Genomic DNA, 25507 nt, shown 5'->3' with positions numbered 1-25507 from the left:
TCTAAAGGGGCCTAATCTTCTAAAAAAATTCACTTGGTCGTTTAATAAATGCATGTAGGTAGCAAATTTCCAGAATACCAAAACTCAATTTCTTATACAAATGAAATACTGTCTGGAACTGCAGGCACGAAATGGAACAGAAGTGAATTCAGTGTTACATCCCACTCCTCCTTTTGACTCCACTCTTTGACTAAGCTTTACAGAGGTTCTGACTGATTTTTTTTTCCATCCACAAACCAAAAAACAGAGGGACTGAACTCAATCTAATATTCACAAAGTGTTTGAGAAGAAACAAAGCCAGAATATTCTCCTCAAAAAAAACACATGCCATTTACTTTCTTCCCCACTATTTCTATTCTAAATTTCAATACTCAAATTGTACCATTAAAATATGTGGTCAAAATAAAAACAGCATTTTCATCTATGGAAATGCTTTGATTTTTCCTGATAACCATTGATTAATATGTATAAAACAATTTCTGTACATATTCCCTAAGGAGTATAGTAACTGCAATCCTCCTCCTTGGTGGAGACTACCCCCCAGCCACCAGCTGAAATCCCAGAATTTACAGACAATCCTAAACAAGAAAAACAATTTTGAGAACTGATTATACAGGTTTTAATGCAGATGACAAAAAAAAAAGGCTTCCCTTTACTTCCACACCAACTGGGGGGTTCTTAAATTACATTTATTTCCCCAGACCACAGCAGTTGACACAAATTCCCACACACTGCACAAATGCACACTCTTAGCTTCACCTTTTAGCCCAAAGACACCACCAAAACTCAGATGAAGCACTGAAGTGTTAATTCCAACAGCTTCTGCCTCTACTCTTTAATCTAGTGATTAAAAAGCTACCAGATCTGTGCATTTATTCTTTCCTAAGGATCATCTCAAATGCAGGCTGCTTCATGAACCCCAGCTTGCAGCAGCAGCTGTACCAGGTACAGCCAGACAGGAATACATTTTGTCTCCTCACACATTTCCACTAAAGATTACTTAATTTTGCTACCCAAACTCAATAGCAATTTGTTCCTTCCATGGCAAAATGCAGAGAAACATTCTGACTTGCTTCAAAACAGATTCATGCAAGTTATGATTAAGACAAAGCCTAGTGGTAAAACATCAAATACAAATTATCATACTAAAGAGAGAAAGACTGACAGAAAAACAAAGAAAAAAACCAAGAGAAGTTCCTATTATTCTGAAAACAAGTGTAGTTTTATTAGTATATAATAATATCTTGCAATTAATTAAAGGGCAACACAAAAAGAAATAAGCAAAGTCATCCTAAGGCCACTTTATCAACTTGTTTGTACAGTTTCACACTCTTGCATGTTTTTCTCCTTGAAATTGAATAAAACAGCAGCTGAACTAATTGTGGTAAAATCAGTAACCAGTTTACAATGCCATTTTCCAAGTGCTACGTAGGTAACATCTGCAGAAGAACATGATAGTTTCATTTACAGTAAAATTCTCCCCATGACCTTTCCATCCTTCCACAAAGGAAACACAACCTGCTTTTCCTGGGACAGATTCACATCTCACAGTCTCGGGCAATACAGAGATAACAGAGAGCACATGAGCCCAGAGAGAACTCTCAGCTGCTGGGGTTACTGTCAGCAACCTTTTGATTACCATCATAATCCTGCAAATAACCACCCCACATTCTTTACCTGTTCTCATCACTAAAATCAGTGTTGGACAGGATTCAAGAGGTCATCTTGTCAAGCTGCCACTCCTAAGGCAGGAATGAACAGCATCCCTTTCTGACAGATACCTAATTTGTTTTTGAAGATTGTCAGGGATGAGTACCTTCCCTAATCTATTCCAATGGTTTGTGATTCTTGGAATTAGAAGTCTTCCTCCCCAAGTAGCAACCAAGTCTTTGGTCTGATTATTTAAGTCAACTAATTCTCATTTTAGTCCCTGTAATCCTTTATCATCTTTAGCCTCACAGTAGCCTAAGGCATGGGAATAATTTAACTTCTTATCTCTTGTTAAGTCTTAACATCTTAATTTGTTCAGTTCTTGGATGTCATATTCTCAGGCATCTGCTACTAAAAGCATCCAGAAAAATAAAATACTTCTTGTACAGTACAGTACCCAAAACTGAACATAATTCTAATGAAATCCTACCTGTAGTGAATCCAGCAGAAAAATTATTTACCCCCTTGCTACACCACAACAGAGCATTTCTTTACCTGTACTAGCAGAACAAGGTTAATCACAGACTGAGCATACATCAGTCAATAACCTGCACACCCCAGTTCACTCAGCTCTTGCAGGAGTTTAACAGCATATTTTGAGCAGAACATTTGAACAACAAAATTCAAAATGCACTGAACACTGAGCAGTTACAGAGGCTGTAGAGCTGAACAAGTGCAGAAAACAGCCAGCTTTGTGATTTATACAAACTGAAGTGGAAATGACAAGATAATTAATAAACTAACTGAAATCTAGAAGCCTCTAGGATATAGTGCTTAAGCCTGAAATAGAAAATGAGAGCTGATAAAAATTCAGAATTAGTTCTTTAGCCATTAATTAACAGTGTTCCCATAATGGAGCTGTTAACACCAGAGTAAGAACTGAAACTGTAATTTGTAACATTTGCAAAAAGCTTCACTAAGAGCGAGAGACCAACACATGTCAGCAGTCTGTGAAGGTTTCCTGGGTGAAAACTGGCAATCGAAAACAAGCTGAAAATGTAACAGTATTAAATAGTTTTTGATACAATTAAAAACTGAACTCAAGGGATTAAAACTTTCCAACTTGTGGCTCACTAATTGGGAGGTACAATTCTATACATACATTATCTATTAGGCCTTTTTCTGCCATACTTGTAAAATTAAGTGTATTTTATTTAGCAAATGCAGTTGAGTCAGGCATGATGAGGGGTAACGAGCACACTGACAAAAGTGAATTAACTGCAATGGCCATGCCAAAGTTCATTCCAAGCTGTAAGATAGAACCTTAAATCAACAACCTGGATCCAACATCAGTTTCTGCTTCTCCTGGTGATGGACACTTCAAACTCTCCACAGGAAGCACCTCAGAACTGAGGTGGTTTTGTGCCAGGGCTCACTATCCTTATATAAAAGGGAAATAAACAACAACACAGCAGCTGAATTAACTCTGCCATTGAAAGGAAAAGAAGAAGCCACAAGAGAAGAAATAATATTAGTCCAAATTTCAGATACTGTAGCTGTATTAGTGGTCCCCATCTGCCTGCACCACTGGTTGACAAAACCAACATTACCAGGCATGAAAGATCCCAGACAGTGGCAAAAATACAAGAACACCTCCACCAAGTTCTGAAACTTGGTAGGGGAAAGGGTGAAGAAAGAGGGGTAAGCAATTACACAAAGCTGAAGTATGAAGTTCACCTCTATAAAAAGTTACTTCCAACAACTGAATGACAAAGGCATCTGTTACACATCCCTTTTGTGCCTACACTGGGAAATCCATTTTGAATTAACTCTGCCTGTAAAGAGCTTCCACTACAAGAGCATCAGTAAAGCAGCAAAGGAGATGGAGGAGAAGACTGCTAAAACCTGAGGTACACCCAGGCATAAAAGAACCACAAGAACATTCAGCCACTAGCAAAAGGAATTTCTGCTTAAAAAGTGCATTAGAAACAGCAGGGGGAAAATCTGCTAAACAACTTGGTTGGTTAACCAAAAATAAAAAGCAACTCAGGGAACTCTTTGAAACACTAACTTTATTTTTCTTCTTTCTGTATTAACCTTTACTTGAAAAAAGTGGGCAATAAAAATTCCAGCATACTAGCCCAGAACAAAGACTATTTGCCCCTCTGAAGACAGAAAGATTGGAATTGCGCCAGTTAAAAAAAAACAAAAACAAAAACAAAAACAAAAAAAAACAAAAAAAAAACCAAAAAAAACCCGAGAGAAATCAAGAGCAGATACCTATGTGCAAGTAAGAAAATGGTGGCAGATTTTATGTTTTCACATTGTCTTTCATAGGAAAAGAATTTAAAAGATTGCCTGAAATCAGTAAGAAGAAATTCTCTTTTGAAGATCACAGAATTTCTGAATCTCAGAGCTAGAGAGAACTTTTTTCTATTACTGACAACAAACTTGCCTCAGCATTCATGCTGAACATAAAACCTACAACAGACAGGATGAAACAGGTATTGATTGATGTAAATCTCCACCACTGGGTGTAACTCAGACATTGGGATTTCTAAGTCTCTCACTAGTACCTTCAATAGAGTGATCTTGAATGCACTGCTAGAAAATTACCTGTTAAATGCTGATGGAGCAGAGACCTTACTGGCTACTGTACATCTCATGGATTATATCACTGAAGATTCCAGGCAGTGCTTAAGGCCTGGGGAAAGAAGTGGATACCTGGTTAAAGAGGTACATTCACAGCTGCAAAACACATCATTTAACTCATTCTGAGCCTCTGCTAAACTAAACTTCTGGTATCACCTTGACACCTAATTATTTTCAGCAAGAAAACAGGAAAAAGGATTAAAAAAAAAGAAAAGGAAAAAAAAATCATCACGTGCTTCAAATCCTTCCTACAGACTTCAATGGGACTACAGGAAAAATGATCTCTGCTTTCCTTAGACATTTTAGAGGCTCAGTCTGCTCCCTCTCTCCTCCTCCAAACCAAAATAAAACAAAAGCAGGAATTGCACATTTCTATGTGTGTGTAAACAATGCAAGGCCCAAGCATGACAGCAGGAAGCAGGAGCAGTTCAGAGTCAGCAGAGCCCTCTGACCCTCCTCACTGTCCCAAGCACTGGAACAGATTCAGCTCAGTCACTTCTATCTCTGCAAAGGCAACAAGTGCCTCATTTAAGGACTCTTGACACATACCCAGGCCAAATCTTCCAAATGTACTGTTCAACTAGCTGGATGACAGCAGTGGCTGCAGGACACTGATGCCAAGGTTTTGCTTATACACTTCTGGGCAAAAGGAAGAAAATTAGTCTAGGGTCTTGAAATGAGTTAAACTACAGTTCCATGAGCAGGGAAAGAGTCAACATTAGAGGGATTATCTCTAAACTGACCTATACTACATTGTTACCAAGTTGGAACTATGCAGCAAAATGAAAGAGTTTAGTGCTTGTCAGGTTGCCTTGACAGAAGAAAAACAGAAAACAATGCTTCCATGTAACAGGAACAAAAACTACTTCAAACTTCTTTCATATGCCCATTCTGCACTGAACTGAAAACGGGGCAGAGGGGTAATGCACAAAATCAGAGGGCAGAAAAAAAGTCTTGAAGTCATAGACAAAAAAAGACATCCAATCCAGGAGTTTTGTCAGTTCAACCATGGACTGCTGCAGATGGAAGAACATTTAAATGCATCCAGAATTCAGACTAACACAGGTGAATCAGACGTTCTCTAATGAAGCCTGCTGCCTCCACCATTTGTTAATTACCTCCTCCATTCTGATTTTTATTTGACAGAAGTTGCATTCAAACACTGGAAACCAGATTTCAGAAACTCTCTTCCATTTTCTTCCTAATCCATGTTCCACTGACACCACCACTGAGCTGCATCTCCACGTTTCAAGCACTGTCAGAACCACACAGAATCAGTTTCTTTGCTTCTCCTGCCACCTCTGAAACTTTTTCTTCCACACACCATTCCCCAAGTCAACTCTCTCCAACACCACATCCCTCTGATGTGCTGAAATGTGTATGAACTGCTGAAATTTGCATGGAGATGCTTGGAAAGCTACCACACACCTGGGTAATCACAGCTGTCTCTCTGGTGTGTGCTTTAATACAAATCCAGAAAACCAGAACAAGCCACACAAGGTTTTTTGTGCTTTTGGTTGTTTGATTATATTTTTGTAGGGTTTTTTTAAATAAAAGCCCTAACACTCAGAAGTCTGCCCAAATACAAGACTTGTGTCCCAGCACCAGGAGCATAATGCTGGACAAGCAATAAACTCCTATATTGGGAAGATTACACAGTGGAAAAAAACCAAAAGTTATACAGGAATGGGATAGGAAACTAAAATTTAAGCCCTCAACCACAAACTCGCAGGTTTTATAACTACAGTTTAAAAGAGATAGATAACCACTTTTTTTCAATAGTTTTTCTTATTAGCCATCAACCACTGCCTGAACATGGAGAACAGGACATGAGGAACAGAAGCTTTCAGAAAGATCTACTTGATCATGTCCACAGAAGTCCTTCCTTTCCTACACCCAAAAATCCCCTATTTAAACCCTGATATCTATCTGGATACCAGCTTTTTCACTTCACTTACCATTCTTTCAGCTTCCTGTCTTTGTGACAGACACAATAAACCACATCCATTGAACACTGGTAGAACACACAGCTTTCAAGGCTTTTAAGTGGCATTACATACAAAGAGACTCACTTGAAATTGCTAACAATTTATAAACTCTGCTCTTGCACTAATCTGCATCAAGGTTTTTTTGTTTCTCCCCAACACTTTAACATATAACTATTTTGCAAAAGTTACCATTCAGGGACACACAGATCACTGCAGTTCAGGTGCTAAATAAAAGCATTCTAAACTGACTTTTAGAGTGTTTCTCCATCATTTCTGCTCTTATTCCATACAGGAACTCAAAGTGATGCAGTAAGGATTTCTTTGTTGCAGTTTTTTTAAATTCTGACCTGCAATTAAAACCTTTTCAAGAAACTATATCAATATATCCACGTTTTTGGTGGCACTTGAAACCTTAGAATTACATTAAGATGAGATGAGAAGAAACACACATTTAGTCTGGAAACCACCTCTGATGGAGTTAAGTATCAATCACACCAGGAAATAGATCTGGAATATGAATTCCTGTATGAATTACATTTTAAGCACCTTCTGCCCAGTTACTGACATTTATCCAGAATGTGAAAATACACTTTAGGCAGTAATCTATAAAAAATGTAAAGGTACAAAGGTCCAATTTAAGACAAAACCACATGAGTCTATTCAAGTCTGGTGTGTTTTCATAGAGATTTAACAGCAAAATCACAACCTATTTATAGTTACCAGTATTGTTCAAAACTACTTTGAGAAGACAGAAGGATCTTTTTCACAAGGAAAAGGATTTCTACACACATCCTAAGAGATGTAAAATGAATGGAAAAAGTTTGTGTTATTATATTATGTAAAAATAAAGACCATACTACTACACACAGCAGTGCCTACTACAAAAAAAAAATCATTTTGTTATACAAACGACAATAAATTAATTGAGTCTTAGTTACCTTCCTAGTGGAGAAAAAAACAATCCACCACATTCAGAGATGCATTAGGAAAACAACATAATCTCCTAAACCATCAAATCCACCTCTAGTAGTACTTAATCTCTAGAAAACACCCCTGCTTTTCTGTCCTATCATCCTCCCCAAAATATCTATTAGCTTGCTGGAGATCATAATCCTGAGATCCCCCATTCAATTATTACTCATATGGTAAGCCATTATATTAAAAAAAAAAAACCAAACAAAAAACACAAAAAACCAAAAAAAACAACAAACAAAAAACCAGCCCTTTCCACAACAGGTAATACACTTGGAAGCAAAGTCACATCACTAGGTATCTTGACAGAATTTTTAAAGCTGTTTCAGCAAATTACACATTCAAGACATGAGTGCTATTCTAAGAATATTCCTTTCTGGATGAAGTATTCCAATAGACTACTAGTTGATTGCTGTGTCACTACACATGCTTAGTTCCTTCAACACCCAAGGCTGAGGCCAAAAACAGCACAGAACTTTTGACAAATAAGCACTATGTCATTCTCTTTTCATGTATACATTTTAACCTTCCTGCAAAATAAAAGGTCACCCAGCACAAACATCAATCCCAGCCATGTTCCACAAAAACATAATAGCACAAAAGATAAACTAATTTCAGGACTGTTTTTCTCTTGTTGAGTGTCTGTGGAGTTTTACAGTCCTGTGAGAGAGAATCTGTTCAGCAATCAGTGTCTCTTTCCTTTCTTTTCTGTTAACAGGATCCCAGATTTCAGATCCATTAAATTTCATGCAAGGAGTGATCTCAAAGATACACACACACATTCTGTACAGAATCTCAGCCCCAAACCCTGCTTTAAGAAATCCAAGGGCTGTGTTCCCCATCCACAAATCACACCACACAGGCAAAGGTGCTCCTACAAAGGGGGCAGGGTAACAGCCTGATTTCAGGAGTAACAAAAAAAGGCCAGGTGGAGAAAGGAAGTGGTGGAATTTTGGACGTGGACAACATCAGTGAGATAACAAACTGTTCCAAATAACTGTGTAACTTTTAATATTTTCTGGCCCCAATCCAGTTTTGCTCCTGACCTTACCTAGGTTTTACAGAACTAGAGACGATAAAGGCAGATTAGCTTTGAGGAATGTGCGACTTTTCCAATTAATGCAGGAGGGGAGAAAAAATATATCAAACAACCTAATGCCAAAGGGGTGTGCATTTTAAAGGGACACTGCAATACCACTTCACTCTTACACTGACATTTGCATTAAATGCTTCAATATAAATTCCCTAATGTTTCTGTTATCAAGAGAACTTTTTGCTTAATGCCTACAGCACTGCTCTTATCCCAGTGGAAGTGCCAAAACCGGGGCTCCAGGGTGAGGCTGCTCCAGCGCCAGGGCCTGCAGGGTACCCTGCTCCAGAGAGTGGAACAGGACTGACTGCGAGGCAGCCAACACAAAACAACACGGCCAGCACTGCTTCAGCCAGGCAACAACAAAAAAAGAACGGGAAATCAAAGAGTAAAGTCTACCCCTTGTCCCAAAAAAGCATCATCAGGGCACAGGAGGTCTGGGAAGAGAATAGATGTGAGAACTGGAAATGTACAGCGTATGTTTCACAATTAGTCGCGGGGATTTGAGAAAGATTCTCTGTTACAGCTGCTGCAATTCACCAAACTCAGGTTTACAACCGGAAAACGAATATATCTCAGATTTCTGCAAGAAGTGCAAAGGCTCCTCTGTGCGATCTAACTTGTGCGGCAGCAGCGGCGCTGAGGGGACGCGGCGCTGAGGGGACGCGGCGCTGAGGGGACGCGGCGCTGAGGGGACGCGGCGCTGAGGGGACGCGGCGCTGAGGGGACGCGGCGCTGAGGGGACGCGGCGCTGAGGGGACGCGGCGCTGAGGGGACGCGGCGCTGAGGGGACGCCGCTCCCGCCGCCGCCGGGGGCTGGCCCCGGGTGAAGGCACCGGAGCGTGGCCCCGATTCTCTCCGGATCACACGGTCCCAGCCAGCGCAGTACCAGAACAAACCAAAAATAAACCCCAAAGCCCACACACCTAAAAAAAGCCCCAAACCCTGCAAAGGAGAAACCTCAAGCACTTCCCCAGAGCTCCCGCTCCAAGAGGCAGCCACGGATTTACGCGCTCGCACGAGGAGGGGAAGGAGCAAAGCCAGGCGGTCCGGCTCCGGCAGCGAGGGGACACCTCCTCCTCCTCCCTTCCCTTTCCCTTTGTTTACTTTACGGACCGTCCCGCTCCACCTCGCCGCCTCCCGACACATCCGGTGGGACCGGCCGGGGCTGCGGGGCGGGCAGGGCGCAGGGGGCGGCCGGATCCCCCGGGGTGGGGGACGGGGCAGGCGGGGCACCAGATGACCTCTCCCCGCAGCCTCCTCCTCTTCCATCCCCTTCCCATGCTGCCCTCCCAGGGAGGGAAGCGGCTCTGCCCGGAGAGACCCCCAGCCCACCGCGCGGTGCCTGCTGCGCCCCGGTGTCCGCGGCAGCCCCTCCCCGGGGACACAGGAACGGGCGGCACCAGGGACGATCTTCCCTTCCCTGCGGAGCCGCCGCCGCTCCCCGAGCCGGGGGCTGGGGCGAGGGACACGGAAGGAGACGCCGCTGCCCCCCTACACCCCCTCCCCGTGATGTAAACCGGGGCCGCTTCGCCCGCCCCCTCCCCGGGCAGCGCTCGCCGCCGGCACTCACCGCGCTGCGGGCACAGCCGCCTCCGGCGCCACGGCCAAGAGGAGAAGCCGCGGTGGAGGACGAGGACGAAGAGGAGGAGAAGGCTCCGGAGGGTCTGCGCGGGCAGTGCCGCCTCCCTCTCCTGCCCTCCTCCCTCCGTCCCTCTCTCCCCGCCCTCCCGGCGCGCTGCACCATGGGATGCGCCGCTGCCCCCCCCCCCCCCCAACATGGCTGTGGGGGGGTCACGGTGCCGCCCCTCAGGGAGCGGAGCGGGGGAGGCGGCGGAGGCGCGTCCCGTCCCCGCGCCCGCCCCAAGGGCTCTCCTCTCCTCCCTCTCTCCCTGCTTCTTTCCTTCCCCGAGGCAGCGCGGATCCTGACGGGATCTGCCGGATTTGCTCGGGAGAAGGCGAAATTTAACCCCTTGTGCTCGCTCAGTGGCAGCGGCTGGCACAGTTGTTGTCTTGTTCTAACACTGGGATATTGCAGCTGTGGCGTCTCCCTCGCTGGAGGTGTCGCGGATCCTGTGCCCGTGCTCTGGGATGGCCCTGCCTGAGCGGGGGCTCGGGCCCGATGGCCGTGGGCACAGCTTGGTGCTCATAGCGCCGAGGTTGTGGGTTCGGTCCCCGTGTGGGCCATTACAATTTCAACTTAGAATATTCTGTGTTCTGTGACCCACTGTGGTCACTTCCAACCTTACCCAGTCTATGGTTATGTGATTCTGTGATAATCTCTTTCAAGGAAATATTTGGAATTTTAAGATTACCACAGCGTTTGAGTGCTCATAGTGATTGTGTATATTTAATAATATAAGTCTGAAATCACAGGATCATGGAATAGGAAAGGGTGGAATGCACCACAGTGGGCTCTTCTGGTCCAACCCCCTGCTCAAGCAGGGTCATCCCAGAGCACAGGCACAGGATTGTGTCCAGACAGTGCATAAATGAAAGTGACTCCAGTGAAAGAGACTCCACAGCCCCTCGGGGCAATGGTGGAACTTCCTGGGATCAGTTCCCGCCCGTTCCTCTTGTCCCATTGCTGAGCACCAGGAGCGGAGCCTGGTCCTGCTCTGAGCCCTGCCTGCAGACACTGACAGACAGGGATGGGGGTCTCCTCTCAATCGTATCTTCTCAAGGCTGAACAGCCCCAGCTCCCTCAGCTGTTCCTCACAAAAGGGAGATGGTCCAGTCCCTTCATCATCTCTGCAGGAGCTCCATGTCTTGTACTAAGAGCCCAGAGCTGGACATTCCAGGTGAAATGTGGGAGTTGGCCTCTTCTCCCCGGGAACCAGTGACAGGAACAAGAGGAAATGGCCTCAAGCTGAGGTTCATGTTGGACATCAGGAAGAATTTTTTATGGGAGGGATTGTCAAGCATTGGAAGAGGCTGCCCAGGGATGTGGTGGAGTCACCCTCCCTGGTGGTATTCAAGAAATTACTGGAAGTGGCACTCAGTGCTGTGGTGTAGTTGACATGGCTGTGCTTGCTCAAAGGTTGAGCTCGATGATTTTGGAGCTCTTTTCCAACCTTAATGATTCTGTGATTCTGAGAAAGAGCAGCTTTCAATGTCTCTATTAATCTTTCCCTTATCTCTCGTGGTGTTTGAACTCAGTTTTTGCTCTCCTGGCTACCCCAGGCAGCTGGAGCTTGAGCAGATCTCAGATTTCCACCTCTGGAAGTTACTGTGTGTCTGGGAACTGGAGGCAGGGGCACGGAATCATCATCAGTTGGATGGGACTCACAAGGACCATAGAGTCCAGCTCCTGGACTGCATCTAACAAGGGCTGATAGAGAACTAATCAAGAAAATCAATGATATTTGGAATGTGATTTTCACTGATAAAATCTGGACAGTTTACTTCAGGGTAAGACAAGTCCCACTGTTAAACTTACCTACATTTCTTAGTTTACCAGGCACCATAGGGAAACTCAAGGGGAATGTGGAATGAGTAGGGACCTAGATTATAAACACAGTTTTTCAGGTGAGTCCCACCTGAAATGTCCCAAGCCCCTCCAGGAGCCAATCCATTAGGTAAGCTCTGAGCATGACACAAATGCACCATATAAAAATGATTCCTACAAAGCCTCTCTTAAACAGCAGTCCAGTGTTCCCATCCATCTTCTGCAGAAATGCTGGGACATGACCAGCAGGCTGTTGGATATCCTGGAGTCAGGATACCAAATACCCTTTTACTGAAGCTGGATCACTATGCAGAAATGAAGGAAGGAAGGAGGAAGGGAAGAATTATTTCAGTTATTTTATAATTATTAGTCTTGGGTTCACTATTGATACTCTTGCCACAAAAGGTAGAAATGTGCTAATTAATCCAACTTTCTGATGCCAGAAAGTTGGGAGACATCAATAAAGATGATGTTCGTGGTAACACACAGGAAAAATCAAATGCCTCTGAGGACTGGAATGGTAAAAATGGAAGGAAATGACTGAGTGAAAGAGGAGTGTGTGTTCTGATTAATATACAGAGAAGTGGTGGTATAAATACTGGAAACAGAAAATGAAAGGGAAAATGGAGCTTCATAAATTTTTATGATACAGTTGTTACCAACAGCAGGGAATTGCACTAAATGACCCTTCCCAGCATTTGATCCCAATTACTGATCATCCCTCCTCTGTCTCTGCTTTCACCCAAAGATGTCAGAGTGCTGTAGCCTCTGAGCAAACTTGTGAAGAAGATAGTTATCCCCATTTTTCACACTGGAAAGCTGACACAGTATTTGAGTTGCCAAAAACACAAATAATTGACTGGATGACCAGGCCTAAAAGCAAACAGCTCCCCTCTAGGGCTGTATCCTGTGCATTCAGGACAATACCTACTTTGTCATGTATTGTATGTCTAATTGATTTCATATAAAGGTTCAATAAACATTTTTCATTTAGGCATTTTTTCAAATGTCCTTGCTTTAATAAATAGTTATTAGTCCTGGATTTTTAGAACTTTGTGCTCTGCAGATTCTCTGAACAATGTCACTGTACCAATTCTCTCCAATTTACAGGTGGAAAAACTATTAAAGAGTTATTTAGGTGATTTATGGAGAGGAGAGAATCAATCCAGAGCAGTGGTAAAGCTGAGAATCTGATTCTTACATTCTGTCCTATCTTCTAATACTTTCACTTTTTCATATGGAAAAACAAGGATGTTGTCTGAAGTCCCTGGCAGATTTTTCATGGGTTCTAATACGATGAAGGCAAGCCCAAAATAATCTATCAAATTGATGGTTTGTAGTAAATCCTGAACATTCTGTTTCAGGTCCTGGTGGCAAGTTGTTTTGGTTTTTTTTTTCTTTTATTATTTCTTGTTGCATTCCTTCATCAGAAAACTGCCTGTAAAAGCAGAAGCCTTCAGCAACGTACTGACTTTGGTAAAAATGGGAGGAAATCTTCCTTGTGTTATAGAATCCAGGTTTTAGTGAAATACAGAGAAAATTCTACAAAAGCTGATGATCTGAGCTCTCAGCTGGGAGAGGGGAGCTATGGTGATGTCCATTGAAAAGTTTCTTCATTAATAATCTCAGCAGAAACTCATGAGGCTTGAGCAGTCAAGGTCTCTGTTAGCACTACAAAGGCACCCACATACAAATCTCTGCAATTTTGTTCCCCTCCAGCTTTAGAGCCTCATCCAAACTAATTGCCTATGAGAAAGGCACTTCCAGTAGCATAGCCATCCCTTCCTTCCTTCCTTCCTTCCTTCCTTCCTTCCTTCCTTCCTTCCTTCCTTCCTTCCTTCCTTCCTTCCTTCCTTCCTTCCTTCCTTCCTTCCTTCCTTCCTTCCTTCCTTCCTTCCTTCCTTCCTTCCTTCCTTCCTTCCTTCCTTCCTTCCTTCCTTCCTTCCTTCCTTTCCTTCCTTTCCTTCCTTTCCTTCCTTTCCTTCCTTTCCTTCCTTTCCTTCCTTTCCTTCCTTTCCTTCCTTTCCTTCCTTTCCTTCCTTTCCTTCCTTTCCTTCCTTTCCTTCCTTTCCTTCCTTTCCTTCCTTTCCTTCCTTTCCTCCCTCCTATTGCCCCTATTTTTCTCAATTAAGTGAGGGAGAGCCCTGGTAATTAGCCCAAATCTTTACTCAGCTAAACTTTTATAAGTTGTGATGTGCTCTTTTGTCTTCTAAGATCCTTGTTTTGATTCTTGAGAACTTGTGTGGAAATGTAAAATTATTTTCTTGCCCACTCTGTCCACACAGAGGTTATTGGTAGGTAGAAAAGACAACTGTCCCTTATAATTTATTATGGAATGATTAATATGGAGGGAAGACATTTAGTTTAATACTACTGGTATTATTTGAGCAATCCATGCCATTACCTCATTTAATTTACAGGGCTTATTAAACCTGGTATAAACAAAAAGGTAGGAAATTTCATTATAGTGTAGCATGTATTGTCTTTCCCTCTATTAAGTGACAGAGCTGGGGGTAATGGCTCTGAAGAGAACAAGTTCTTTCCGGTGTTTGGGAGCACAGCTGCAGCCAGGCATCCTCCCCTTTCCTGCAGGATGGTAAATATTCATTAAAGGGACCAGATTGAGCAGGTAAATCTGAACTGCAGGGCTATTTCAAGCTGTGCTGATGAAATAGGGATTTGAGAAAGAAAAAAAAAAAAAAGGCAAAATGCTAAATATTCCATATAATACACAGTAACATCCTTCATTGTAAGAGAATTTTTTTTTTTCCAAAATCACCTAAATCAACCTCAGATGGAGAAGTCAACTGCATATGTAAGGAGTCTACATAGTACTCTGGCATTGGTGAAGGAAAAGTGGATAATAAATACCATTAAAGGCCCCAAAATGTGAATGTTTATACATCTCTGCTTCTTTTTGGATTTAAAAAAATAAATAAATAAGTATTATATTAGCAGTACTTGGAGTAGGAGCTGAATGGAAAGTCACCAGTGGAGATTTTTCTAATGTATTAAACAAAACAAAATACAAAGAAATTCTTAAGAAAAGCTCCAAGGGAAACTGACAAACCCACACAGGATCAGGAAGGAAATTTCAGGTAAAAAATCTGGTATGAAAAAAGCAAATCAGCAGCTGGGGGACCCACTTGATGAGTTGCTGTTATTAACTAAGACCTCCAAAGCAAATGTTAATGTGTTAATTAGAGACAGGGTAATAACCTCCTAGATTTCCCAGTGGGAAACAAAACAAAACAAAAACAAGACAATTTCTGTTCTGGATTTAACTGGCTGAAACCAAACATGGCATGAAAGGGAACCCTCCCAGTACTGAGTCTGCATTTTCTGATGGGGGTTTGCAGCATCATTTCCCCAGTGGTACTGAACAACACTTACCTGACCCTGCAGCATGACCAGCTGCAGGCATGGGACCCAGGAGTTCATTCATCTTTCTAGAAAATCAAACTAAATCTCTCTTCTGACTGGTAGCCTTGATTTCTAAAAAAAAAAAAAAAAAAAAGGGAAAGATCCCACATTGGCTTAGTGAGACTGGTTTCAGGGGAGGAGTAAAGTCAGGACCCTATCAGGTGCAATGGCAAGGAAAGAAGGGCCAAACTTCCCATCACAGTCTTGTCTTTGCATTTTATTTTGGCCCCCAAGACTGAAGTCAACTTCTTGGGGTTTTTTTTCTCTCCCAATCAAACCTCAGGCAAACCTGGTGCTGAGCCAAATCAAACCATATATTTTAAAACTGCATTCTCTTGAGACCCAGAAGCACGAAGGAATGGAGGTCTTAAGGATATTTAGAAACATGTGAATTCTTTGACTCGTGTTCTGCTGTTTTCTATAATTTTGCTGCCTTGAGCTGTGGTGCCCATTGTTCCCAGGAAGGCTCAGGAGGGAAAAAGGGTGTTCAGGACTGTGTCCAGTCAATGGAGCACACTCCTGGGACAGTCAGGATTGGAGCCCCAGGGTTTACATTCCAGGATTGCACTTGGTGGTTTTCCCAGTGAAGATACAGAATTTCAGCCCCTTCAGTACTGAGCCAACCCCAGATCCTTTTATTTTTACTTATTTAAACTGCTATCAAAAAAAAAAATCTCCTTTTTTTAAGATATTTTGTCCTTCTGCAGTCCTGGTTCTTTGTCATTAAAACATCAAGTCAATTTTTTGCAGGAGCTATGACAGTTGCATCATACCCTGCTCTCTGTCAAATCCCTCCCCAAATCCCTCCAGCTGCTCTGGAAGCTTACACTTTTCCTAGAGCCCCTTGATGTGTAAAATGTGTGCGATGTTTGGATCAAAGGAGTTCTTGTACTTAATGCAAATTTCAGCACACATACAGCAGTTGGATGTGAGTGTGTGGCTCCAACCCTCCCATCCCCACTGGGCCCCCGGGACATCAATCCAGCCAGCAAGGAGAGCAGGGATGGCTGGTGCAGAACACTTCTTTATTTTTAAGCCTATGTTAAGCTTTCTCCATATATGATAATTTTAGCTAATATTTTGAATGCCCATCACCCAAAAGGTTAATATGACCACACCTGAGAAAACTTGCCCTTTTTTCTCTCACATTTTTTCTGACATCTGAGCAAACAGCATAATGAAAGATCTCCTTTCTGCAATTCTTTTAGATACTTCAAGTGATATTTAAGATAGCAGACAATAATTTTCTGAAAATGTGTTTTCAAACACAGACCCAAGTACATTAAGTAGAGAGACTGTTTTCTGTGGGAATTAGTGGTCATTGCTGACCAACCTCACACTTAGTGAATGATTTGGAATGTATATGGATATTGATCATAATGTTTTATGATCAAAATGCTTTCTTTATTTACTAGTCTCTGTCTACATTCATCTGTGCTACCTACAAATTTCTTTGTCAGTTTGAAGCCAATCCCCCTTGTTTCTCTTAGTACATGGCCTTGGAAAAAGCCCCCCTCCAACTCTCAGGGGTGAGTGTTCCTGTCCTCTCTCCTGTTTCAGAGAAAATCCTCCTGCACTACACTCACCTCTTGGTAAAAAGAGTTATCCTAAGTTATAGGCAAGATGCTGCTGACCTGTGTGAGTTCATTTTAGAATGGCTGCAAGGAGTCCCTTCATGCTGTCTGCATGAAATCATTTCTTGGGAACCACTGAAACAGTGACCTCATAAATTTAAGTCAACCAGGACGTAGAAAGATTTTTCTCATTCCTCTAATTTGTTCATCCTGTGCTGCTTTGACAGCTGGAATAAAAATGGAATAAAAGAGCATTGTAATTTTCTTGAGCTCTTCAGTTGCCTAATTAAAAATTGATCATTTATTCTCATTTAGGATTCTGCAGAAAAAGGATGCTGCTCTTGCATTAAAACAAAGTTTGTCAAGACAGTCTCTGGACCAGATAAAGTATGGAGTTAATAACCATAGCAGGTGTGTTTAGAAGACATAGTTTTCCATGTTAGACACAGCTCTGTCCTGGCTCTCTCAGTACAGGCACAACACTTTTCCAAGGTGTTCTGTGAAGTGCCTTTGTGGCTGACTGCCTCAATACCTCACCTGAGTTTATTTACTTTGTAGGAAGAATACTGCACACCAAAAAAAGGTGAGAGAGGAGACCTGTGGTTTGACTGAAAATCACAGACTCCTAGAATGTTTAGGGTTGGAAGGAACTGAAAGATCATCTCATCCTGCCAGGTGCATTTCAGTATGCACTAAAATTTTGCTCATTGGGGCAATCTAACATTCTTGCATCAATGTCACTACTAGGCATAGAAAAGTGAATTGATAGTAGGTGTATCTTCTATAATACAGTTTTAATCAGAATTTGTTCTTGAAATGTTTCTCTCCCTCTGTTCTTGAAATGTTACCTTCTTTAGAAACATGTTTTTTACACATCACAATATTAATTTTGTAAGAGTATTACTTCTCAGCATAACAGATATACAGGATTTTAACTGCCACATTGTTTACAAGTCAAAACCAGTGCAGTGTTAGATCTTTTTATCTGCTCTGAACTTCGTGTAGTTTTTAATGTCATTCAGTGTTTTGCTGCCTCAGGTTCTAGCTCATAAAACTGGCATAGCAATGTGATCCTGTGGGAAGATACCAAGGGTTACAATTAGGAGAGGTTCAGGAAAAAAGGTTGAAGCTGCTGAACACTGAAAATAAAGTGTACAAGCCAGAATTTTTCTCTGTCTTCCTACAGTTGTTGTTTTCTCAACCCTCTTATCTGTATCTTAATAAAAACCCTCCTACAGTTTCAGTGAGGGACTGGAGCTGTGTGTAACAGAGAAGCAAAGATTTCCTTACTGTTTTGTTTTGATGTTGCTAGATTAGCTCCTATGTCAGACTTTTTAAAAAATCTGTTTATGTTGAGTTAGTTACAGGCTGAGCTGTTTTGTTTATTTACCAAGCAGGTGCAGCAAGTGTGGAGATTTTTTCCATGCTCCTGCTAAGTGTTGTTTTACACTATGATTTAAATCAGATTAATGTGACCAAAATGTAATAAAGAAAAAGCATTACATATGTTACAAAATATGTATAAATATGTCATTAAAAATCCTGTTAAGACATTTGGCAGATTTCATGCTTAAAATGAAAATTCTTGTCCGTAGAGGTACACATTCATAAAACCATGGAATGGTTTGGGTTGGAAGGAACCTTCAAGATCACCCAGCTCCAATTCCTCTGCCATGAGCAGGGACACCTTCCACTATCCCAGGTTGCTCCAAGCCCCATCCAGCCTGGCATTAAACCCTTCCAGGGATGAGGCATTCAAAGGCAATCTCTGCCAGGACCTCACTACTCTCTGAGTAAAGAATTTCTCCCTAATGTCCAATCTAAAATGAATTTAAAACTATTCATGGTATAAATTAGTAGTCCTCTTTTACAAAAATGTATTAATACAAATAGTTATTAATTTTCCAGCTGTTGTTATTTTGATCACAAATCCATATATTCATTCTTACCACTGGATTTCTCTTTGTGAGTTGAAAAGTTTCAAAACAATTATTCATGTTTTTCTTAGGTAATTGTATCCCAAAAGAGGTCTAATGATTTTTTTGCACAGGGTTGCTCTCTTACACAAGTTTCTTTATTGTGATACCTCAGAGATTTAACTACTGAGCTATTTGAAGGCAATGTGGTTGTTGAAAGGTAGAAAAGTGAATTTTACATACATGACGTTTGGCAGTGGATTTTGGCAGCTTCTGGAATTTCAAGTTTATCTGTAATTTCCCTGCAGTGCAGACTACACCCTTTCTCTAGGGCTGGAGAAGAGTTGAAGCAGTTTTATTTACATCTAGTAGAAATCTGGAGAAAGTCCTCAGCACTTGTTCTTCTGCGGATAGATCCAGTCCCTGCCCCATTTCAATCAGTCTCTGCCTGAGAAATACTACACAGGAAACAAAAGTGGAAAAGAACAAATTCAATAGCAATAGGAGTGTTATTTTTAAGCTACTGTGCTGAACAATGTCCTCTTAGAAAAATAACACAAATGCAGGACTATTGGCCACAATAAATGAGGAATTTAGGCTTCTGTTATGCTGCAGCTGTGTGAAGGATTAGAATTACCGGAAAGTCACCTGTGGAATATCTGACATCCTTAAATACAGGCTTGATGATGTTTATTTTTAAGCACATGGAGCAACAATCCTTCATTATTTTGCCTTTTCACTCTGAATTAAAGTATTTGTCTTGAATTTCAAGAGACAACTTGATACATTCATTCATGAGCTAAAATAAACCACAGCGAGCCCACAGAGGAAGAGATTCTATAGGAGAATGGCTTTTACTCTGCTAGACTGGCCAAATATTTGCAGCTTTGCAATGACTCATCCATTTTCCTCTCTTCTTCAGCAGAATTTTGGAAGAAAGGACTAAGGAAGGAGAGCTAATGATACTCCTAGAGGAAAAGAAGATCAAGTCCTTTTTTTGGTGCTTAATTTTATCTGAACCAAATCCTTCATTGCCATAGTGTGGCCACAGAAATGAGTAGAGTTGCCTCTGTTCATCCCAACTGAGGAGCAAGACTTTAATCATCTCCTTTTATTAATATTTATTATTTATTTTATAATAAATGCTACTATTTAGCATCTATTATTATTTTTATGCAAGGAAATACTCAGGATTGGGGATGTATCCTGATAAAAGTTTGGCAGCACATGAATTGGGGCCATCCTGAGTGTTGGGACTAAAAGGTAGCTTGTAAATCATCAGTGCAGTGTCCTGCTGCCACCAACCAACTCATGGCATGAGCCTGATCCTGAACTGGAATTCAGCCATAAAACTGTCTGTGGAGCTGTTTTCCTTTTCTCTCAGGTTGCAGGTTAAACAGTTCTTTTCTTTCCCTTCCCTTTTCTCCTGTTTCTGCCCTCCTTGGATAAAGCCAGAATACATTTCACACTCTTGGGGGTTCTCAGGCCTGCAGTTTCCTAATGACACAGTATGCAAATGTTAAATCCTCACAAGCAATAATCATTTAAAGTGATCTCATTTCTGACTTTTCACTCCATCCCTGTGCACTGTAACAGTGTCAGTAAAGATGCTTGGGTTGGGAAACAATTGTTAAATATAATTAAAAGTTGGAAGGTAAGTACCCAAGAATGTGCCTATCAGTTGTGTAAACCAGACGGGAGGACAAAACCCTTGAGGTTTACTTCCACTTATTTAGTTTTTATCTTACTCATGGTTAAAGGGATTAACTGATTCCTAATAAAATTAAGGAATACACAGAGAGTCATAGATTCATAGAATGGTTTGGTTTAGAAGGGACCTTCAAGATCATCCAGATTCAAATTCCCCTGCAAGGAACAGGGACTGCCTGTGTTAAACCAGGCTGCTCAAAGTCCCATCCAACCTGACACTGAACATTTCCAGGGCTGGAGCAGCCAGAGCTTCTCTGGGTAACCTGTTCTGGTGTCTCAACACTCTCATAATGAAAAATTTCTTCCTAATATCCTATCTAAACCTGCTATCTTTCAATCTGAAGCCATTCCTCCTTGTCCTGCCAGTCTATGCACTTGTAAATAATCTCTCTCCATCTTACCTGCAGGCTCCTCCATGTTCTGAAAGGCCAGAATTAGGTCACCCCAAAGTCTTCTCCAGACTGAACAATCCAATTGTCTCAGCCTTTCCTCACAGCAGAGCTGCTCCATCCCTCTGGTCATCTCTGTGGCCTCCTCTGGCCTGGCTCCAACAGCTGCATGTCCTTCCTGTGCTGGGTCCCAGGGCTGGGTGCAGCTCTGCAGGTGGGGTCTGACCAGAGCAGAGCAAAGCAGAGGGGCACAATCCCCTCCCTCACTCAGGCCATGCTGCTTGTGATGCAGCCCAGGACACAATTTGCTTTCTGGGCCATATTCACATTGCTGATCCCCCTCTTCATGCCAAAAAGAAAAAGCCACACTCAGACCTTTGTGTCCAGAATGCACCAAGTACAATTGCAGACAGGCAATTGAAGCTGTGAGAATCATTTCCAGAAAGATTTTTTCAGTGCTTCTACCTGCATGTTTCAGTAACAGCTGCACTACTGTGATGTGTCATCTGAAGAGCTCAAAGCACATTATAAGTTCAGGTTTAGCTAATGGATAGCAGTCACTGAAAGAAGGAAGGATTCCCATCTGCAGGCACATCAGGAGGTACCTGAATGGATAAAATGCCTCGCTCAAGGTCAGAAAAAGAGTTGGTGGCAAAGCTGGAGAACACTGAGAGGTGAATTAATATGTCCTGATGGCAGCCAGCTGCCTTGCTGCAGCTGTGCTCAGAACATTGATCTGATTCTTGTGGATACAAGGGAACTTCTCTAGACAAAGGATCTCACATAAAATCAAATCATTTATCAGCCCCCAAGAGAAGTGAACTGTGAAGTGTTGGGCTGTCACCACTGTAATGCAGGCAGCAATTGTTAGGCACTAAAGTGGTCATGTTTTCACACTCCCTTCTTGGTGCATGTTTCCATAAGCCTTGGTCCTGTGGAAAAACTATTTGCCAGAGTCTTAGCTTGGTAAGCAGATATTCTAGTCACAGAGTGCTTCAGCCTGCAAACCCTTCACTGCTCATGCTTTTTTAAAATGCAGTATTCAAGGACTTGGCATTTTGACTTGCTAGTCATGTTTCTGGAAGCAGAAGCACCTAAATTATAACTTAGTCCCCAAAGGCCTGAAAAGAAATGTACAGTTGCAATACTCACAGCACAGGTGGTGCAAAAGGTTGCTTCAGAGGCAACCTACAAACTTGGCAAACTAAGGGTAAATTCAAAACCACTGACTTAAAAAAAGTTCAGACAATGTTCTGAAGATATACTTTAACATTTGGACGAACCTGTATTGATCAGGTGGTTGGACTAGATGTTCATTGTAGGTCCCCTCCAACTGAAGTATCCTATTCTATTGTATTAAAAATTTAAAAAAAAAAAAAAAAAGAAGCAAAAGGAGGGAGGGGGGAAAGCACAAGCTCAAAGTGTGGAGATTATGGTATAAATCCCTTCTCTTTTCCACCATCCATCTATCTCCACTGGAGTCATACAGTAGCAGTAAAGGGAGAGTATAAACCTCAGCAAGGTGCCGTGCACATCTCTGATTCTTCCAGCACTACCTCAGCTGGTGGCATTCAAAGGAGATAACAGAACAAATCAAAGCTTTCTTCCCAGGTGGGTAAATATTAAAACAACTGCAGGAAAGAGTGAGCAGTAGTTCACTGCCCACAGCTAGAGCAGAGATACCCCAATCTCCTCTAGCTCCAGGTGAGTCTTCCTGGCAGAGCCAACAAACGTCATCCCATATGAGGTCACATAGGGGAATGTATCAAAATGAATAAACCATCAAGTCTGGTGAATACTTCAGAGGGTGAAAATTTATTTCCTCTTGGCTGATCCTTGCTTTTATGTCATCTTGAAGTGCCTTTTTTTTCCTCATCCTTTCTTACAGAAGACCACAAGTACCTTTGTCTCCCCTGCAGGGACATGAACATATTAAAAGGTCACTCTCAGATCAAAATGAATATGCTTTTAAAAAGAAGCATTTCCCTCAGTTCCCAATCATGCCACAGTAAAACTGTAATAAAAACCATGCACGGTTTACCTGCATGATTTTTATCATTTATCAGAGCATATTGAAAGCCAGAGTCATTCTTCTTCTACCACTCACTTGTTCTTGCTAGTTTTGCACTCACTGATGCAGTAACAGTGCCAGAGCTTGCAAGGAAATATTTAAACACCAATTAACTTGTTAATTCTGTGTGTGGGCAGGCCCCTTGTTCTCTCTGGAGCACAAGTGATTTTCAAGATATTTGTTTGGGATTTCAGGGTGTTTGCATATTGTGTATGGCTCCCTGTGTATGTGCTGGTATGTGTGTGGGATGCCTCTGGCTGTATTTGCCTGCAGCTGAGACTGCACCACATTCCCCATGGAACAGGCAACTTTTCCAATAAGAAAGTTTAAAAAACTCCCAGTCCTCTCCTATTTTATTTCAACCACTGGGTAAAAGGCAGCAGATCACATGGGTCTTCCATGGAGCAATGTTATGGTGGCACAATAAATGCATGTCTCTCTTGGCTGTGGGGTGCTTGGGGAGATCAGCTTTCAGCATCTGTCCAACAGCAGTTCAGCCTGGAGCAGTCACACACAGCAGAGGTTTTCCTGTTTGATTTTTCCAACAGAAGCGTGGTGTTGCTAACACCAATCTGATTTTCTCTGGGAGGTGGTTAAGCATGTGGCTAGAATTAGTATGAATAAATTTTCTTGTGTTTCCATGCTCCCTTCCCATCCTGCTGCCTCTTTCAAAGTCCTGGTCCAGTGGAAGATGCCCCTGCCTGTGGCAGGGGGCTGGAACTGGATGATGCTGAAGGTCCCTTCCAACCCAAACCATTTGATGATTCTGTAAGTCACCTCTGCTATGGCACATCAGAAATTGCTGGGAGAGCAATACTGAGACTCTGCACTGAACCTGCATAGAAAATACATTCAGGCTGTGTGTTTCTGTGTGTTGCATGAGAAACCTTGACAGAAGGTACATTCTTAATGCAAAGTTCAGCCCTCAAAGCATTAATGTTGGTATTATGAAAAGATTTTAAAATATTTTGAGCAACTGTGACAATGGCTATGTCTCAGTAATCCAGTTTATGATGTGGCACCTCTTGTCCCAAAGCTGCCTGGACAGAACAGGCTGAGACACACCTTGTGCACACCCACTTGAAGCAGTTTCTTCTCACCATTAAAGACCAAGGCAATTCCAGGGAGAAAAACAGGCCATGGCTTTGTATCTAGAAATCATGGAGAAGCCAGAGACACTCATACACAGTTCAGGTGGAATTGCTGTCACTGAACTTTGGGTGTAATAGTTGTACTTCTTAGTACTGGGGGAAGGACTTTAGGTGCTTTAGGGACCAGAAGGCTTTAGGGACATAGGAGGCACCTGTGGTGCGAGGAGCAAAAGCTGGGAGAGGTAAGTCCCACCCTTTGGGAATACACCCCGTTCCAGCCCCAAGGAATGCTGAGGCAGCATGGAAGGACTTGTTGCTTCACGCCTGCCTGACAAGAGACTGGAGGCACATGAAAATAGCTCAGAGCAGCCCAGCTGCTGTTATCTCCTTCACATATCCCCCAGAGCAAGAGTGAGGTGCTGCACGCAGCCACCGGCTCTGCCCCTGCAGCCTCCTACAGACACTCACCCAGATGTTTCAAGGTACAGATGTGCCCTTTGCAGAGGAGAAAACATCCACCCATGACTTTTAAATTAGTTTTTCCTTTGATTTGCTTCCTTCTGTGGGATTTGTCATAACACTTCCTAAAGAACCATGTATGTTATATGGGTAATGCTGAGCACTAACCTTAAATGTTTTTTCTCCTCATTATGTTGACCTTAATAGTGCTCAGTTACATTCCCTGTGTGCTGAGAGCAGGAATTACCCAGTAAATGTCAGAAGAAGCCAATGTTTAGGCTTTTATTATCACTTGATAAACCCATGTAAACTCCATTAAGGCTGAGAGGAGTTCTATGTGTGTATCAGAGGAAAAAGGGACCATTTGCTCTCAAGTGCATGTAACTAATTAAAAATTTAAAAGCATATAGTACATAATTGTATTAGACTGTAGGTTAATGCTCCTGAATGAAGAAGGCAGATGAACTGAAATGCTTGTACAGAACAGAATCTCTGTCTGCCTCTGTGCAGGGAGTCCCTGTGCTCTCTGTCAGTGGCCCCAGTATTTCCTGCTCAGGCTGGCTCCAGGGTTGGGGGCTGATGGAAATGGGCAAATCCCTGGCTGTGACCTTGGTCAGATCTGCTGGGCAGGAAACAATTCAAGGAAAGACAGGACAAGTTTTGGCACCTCTGAGCTGGTTTCACATCCTCTGCTGAGCTGGTCTGTGGTGTGGTTTACTCCCTAGGGCAAGCAGCACCAAGGTCCTACTCCCACCTTTCACCAAACAACAGCCTCTCACATTGAGGAAGCCCAGGTTTAAGGCAGGCTGCTCTCCTGGGAAGATCCCAGTGGTAGCAGAGCCTGAATTCCTGTTGATATCAGTCTCCAGAGCAGTTCCAGAAGTGTACCTGGAGGAAGGATGTCACCTCCCTAGAAGCATGAAGCCATTAGCCTCTAGAAAGGTCCAAAAAGGATCTTCATGGGGGAGTAGAAACCTGGAGTAGAAAACACAGATCCGTTCCTTCTGCTTCCTATAGAGTTGTCTTTCAATACACAATACTGGTTTGCAGCTGTGGTAGAGTTCATATAACTGT

At 42.4% G+C, this 25507-nt stretch overlaps 1 protein-coding gene across 6 annotated transcripts in view; it reads right to left on the bottom strand.

Moving 5' to 3' along the window:
• The window catches only part of PTK2 (protein tyrosine kinase 2), a 188169-nt gene extending 178084 nt beyond the window's left edge, over positions 1-10085 (bottom strand). For 3 of the 6 annotated variants that reach the window (XM_079302189.1, XM_079302178.1, XM_079302179.1), the window contains exon 1: positions 9926-10084. The gene's annotated coding sequence lies outside the window, so the exon portion shown is untranslated. Of the gene's footprint in view, positions 1-4266; positions 4355-9925 lie in introns of all 6 variants that reach the window. The other 3 variants (XM_079302186.1, XM_079302188.1, XM_079302187.1) reach the window with 2 other exon arrangements.
• Between the last annotated feature and the right edge of the window lie 15422 nt (positions 10086-25507).

The sequence above is a fragment of the Erithacus rubecula genome (assembly GCF_903797595.1).
Source record: "Erithacus rubecula genome assembly, chromosome: 3".
NCBI lineage: Eukaryota > Metazoa > Chordata > Aves > Passeriformes > Muscicapidae > Erithacus > Erithacus rubecula.
Note: the sequence above shows the minus strand (reverse complement) of the source record. Positions and strands in the feature narration are given on the sequence as shown.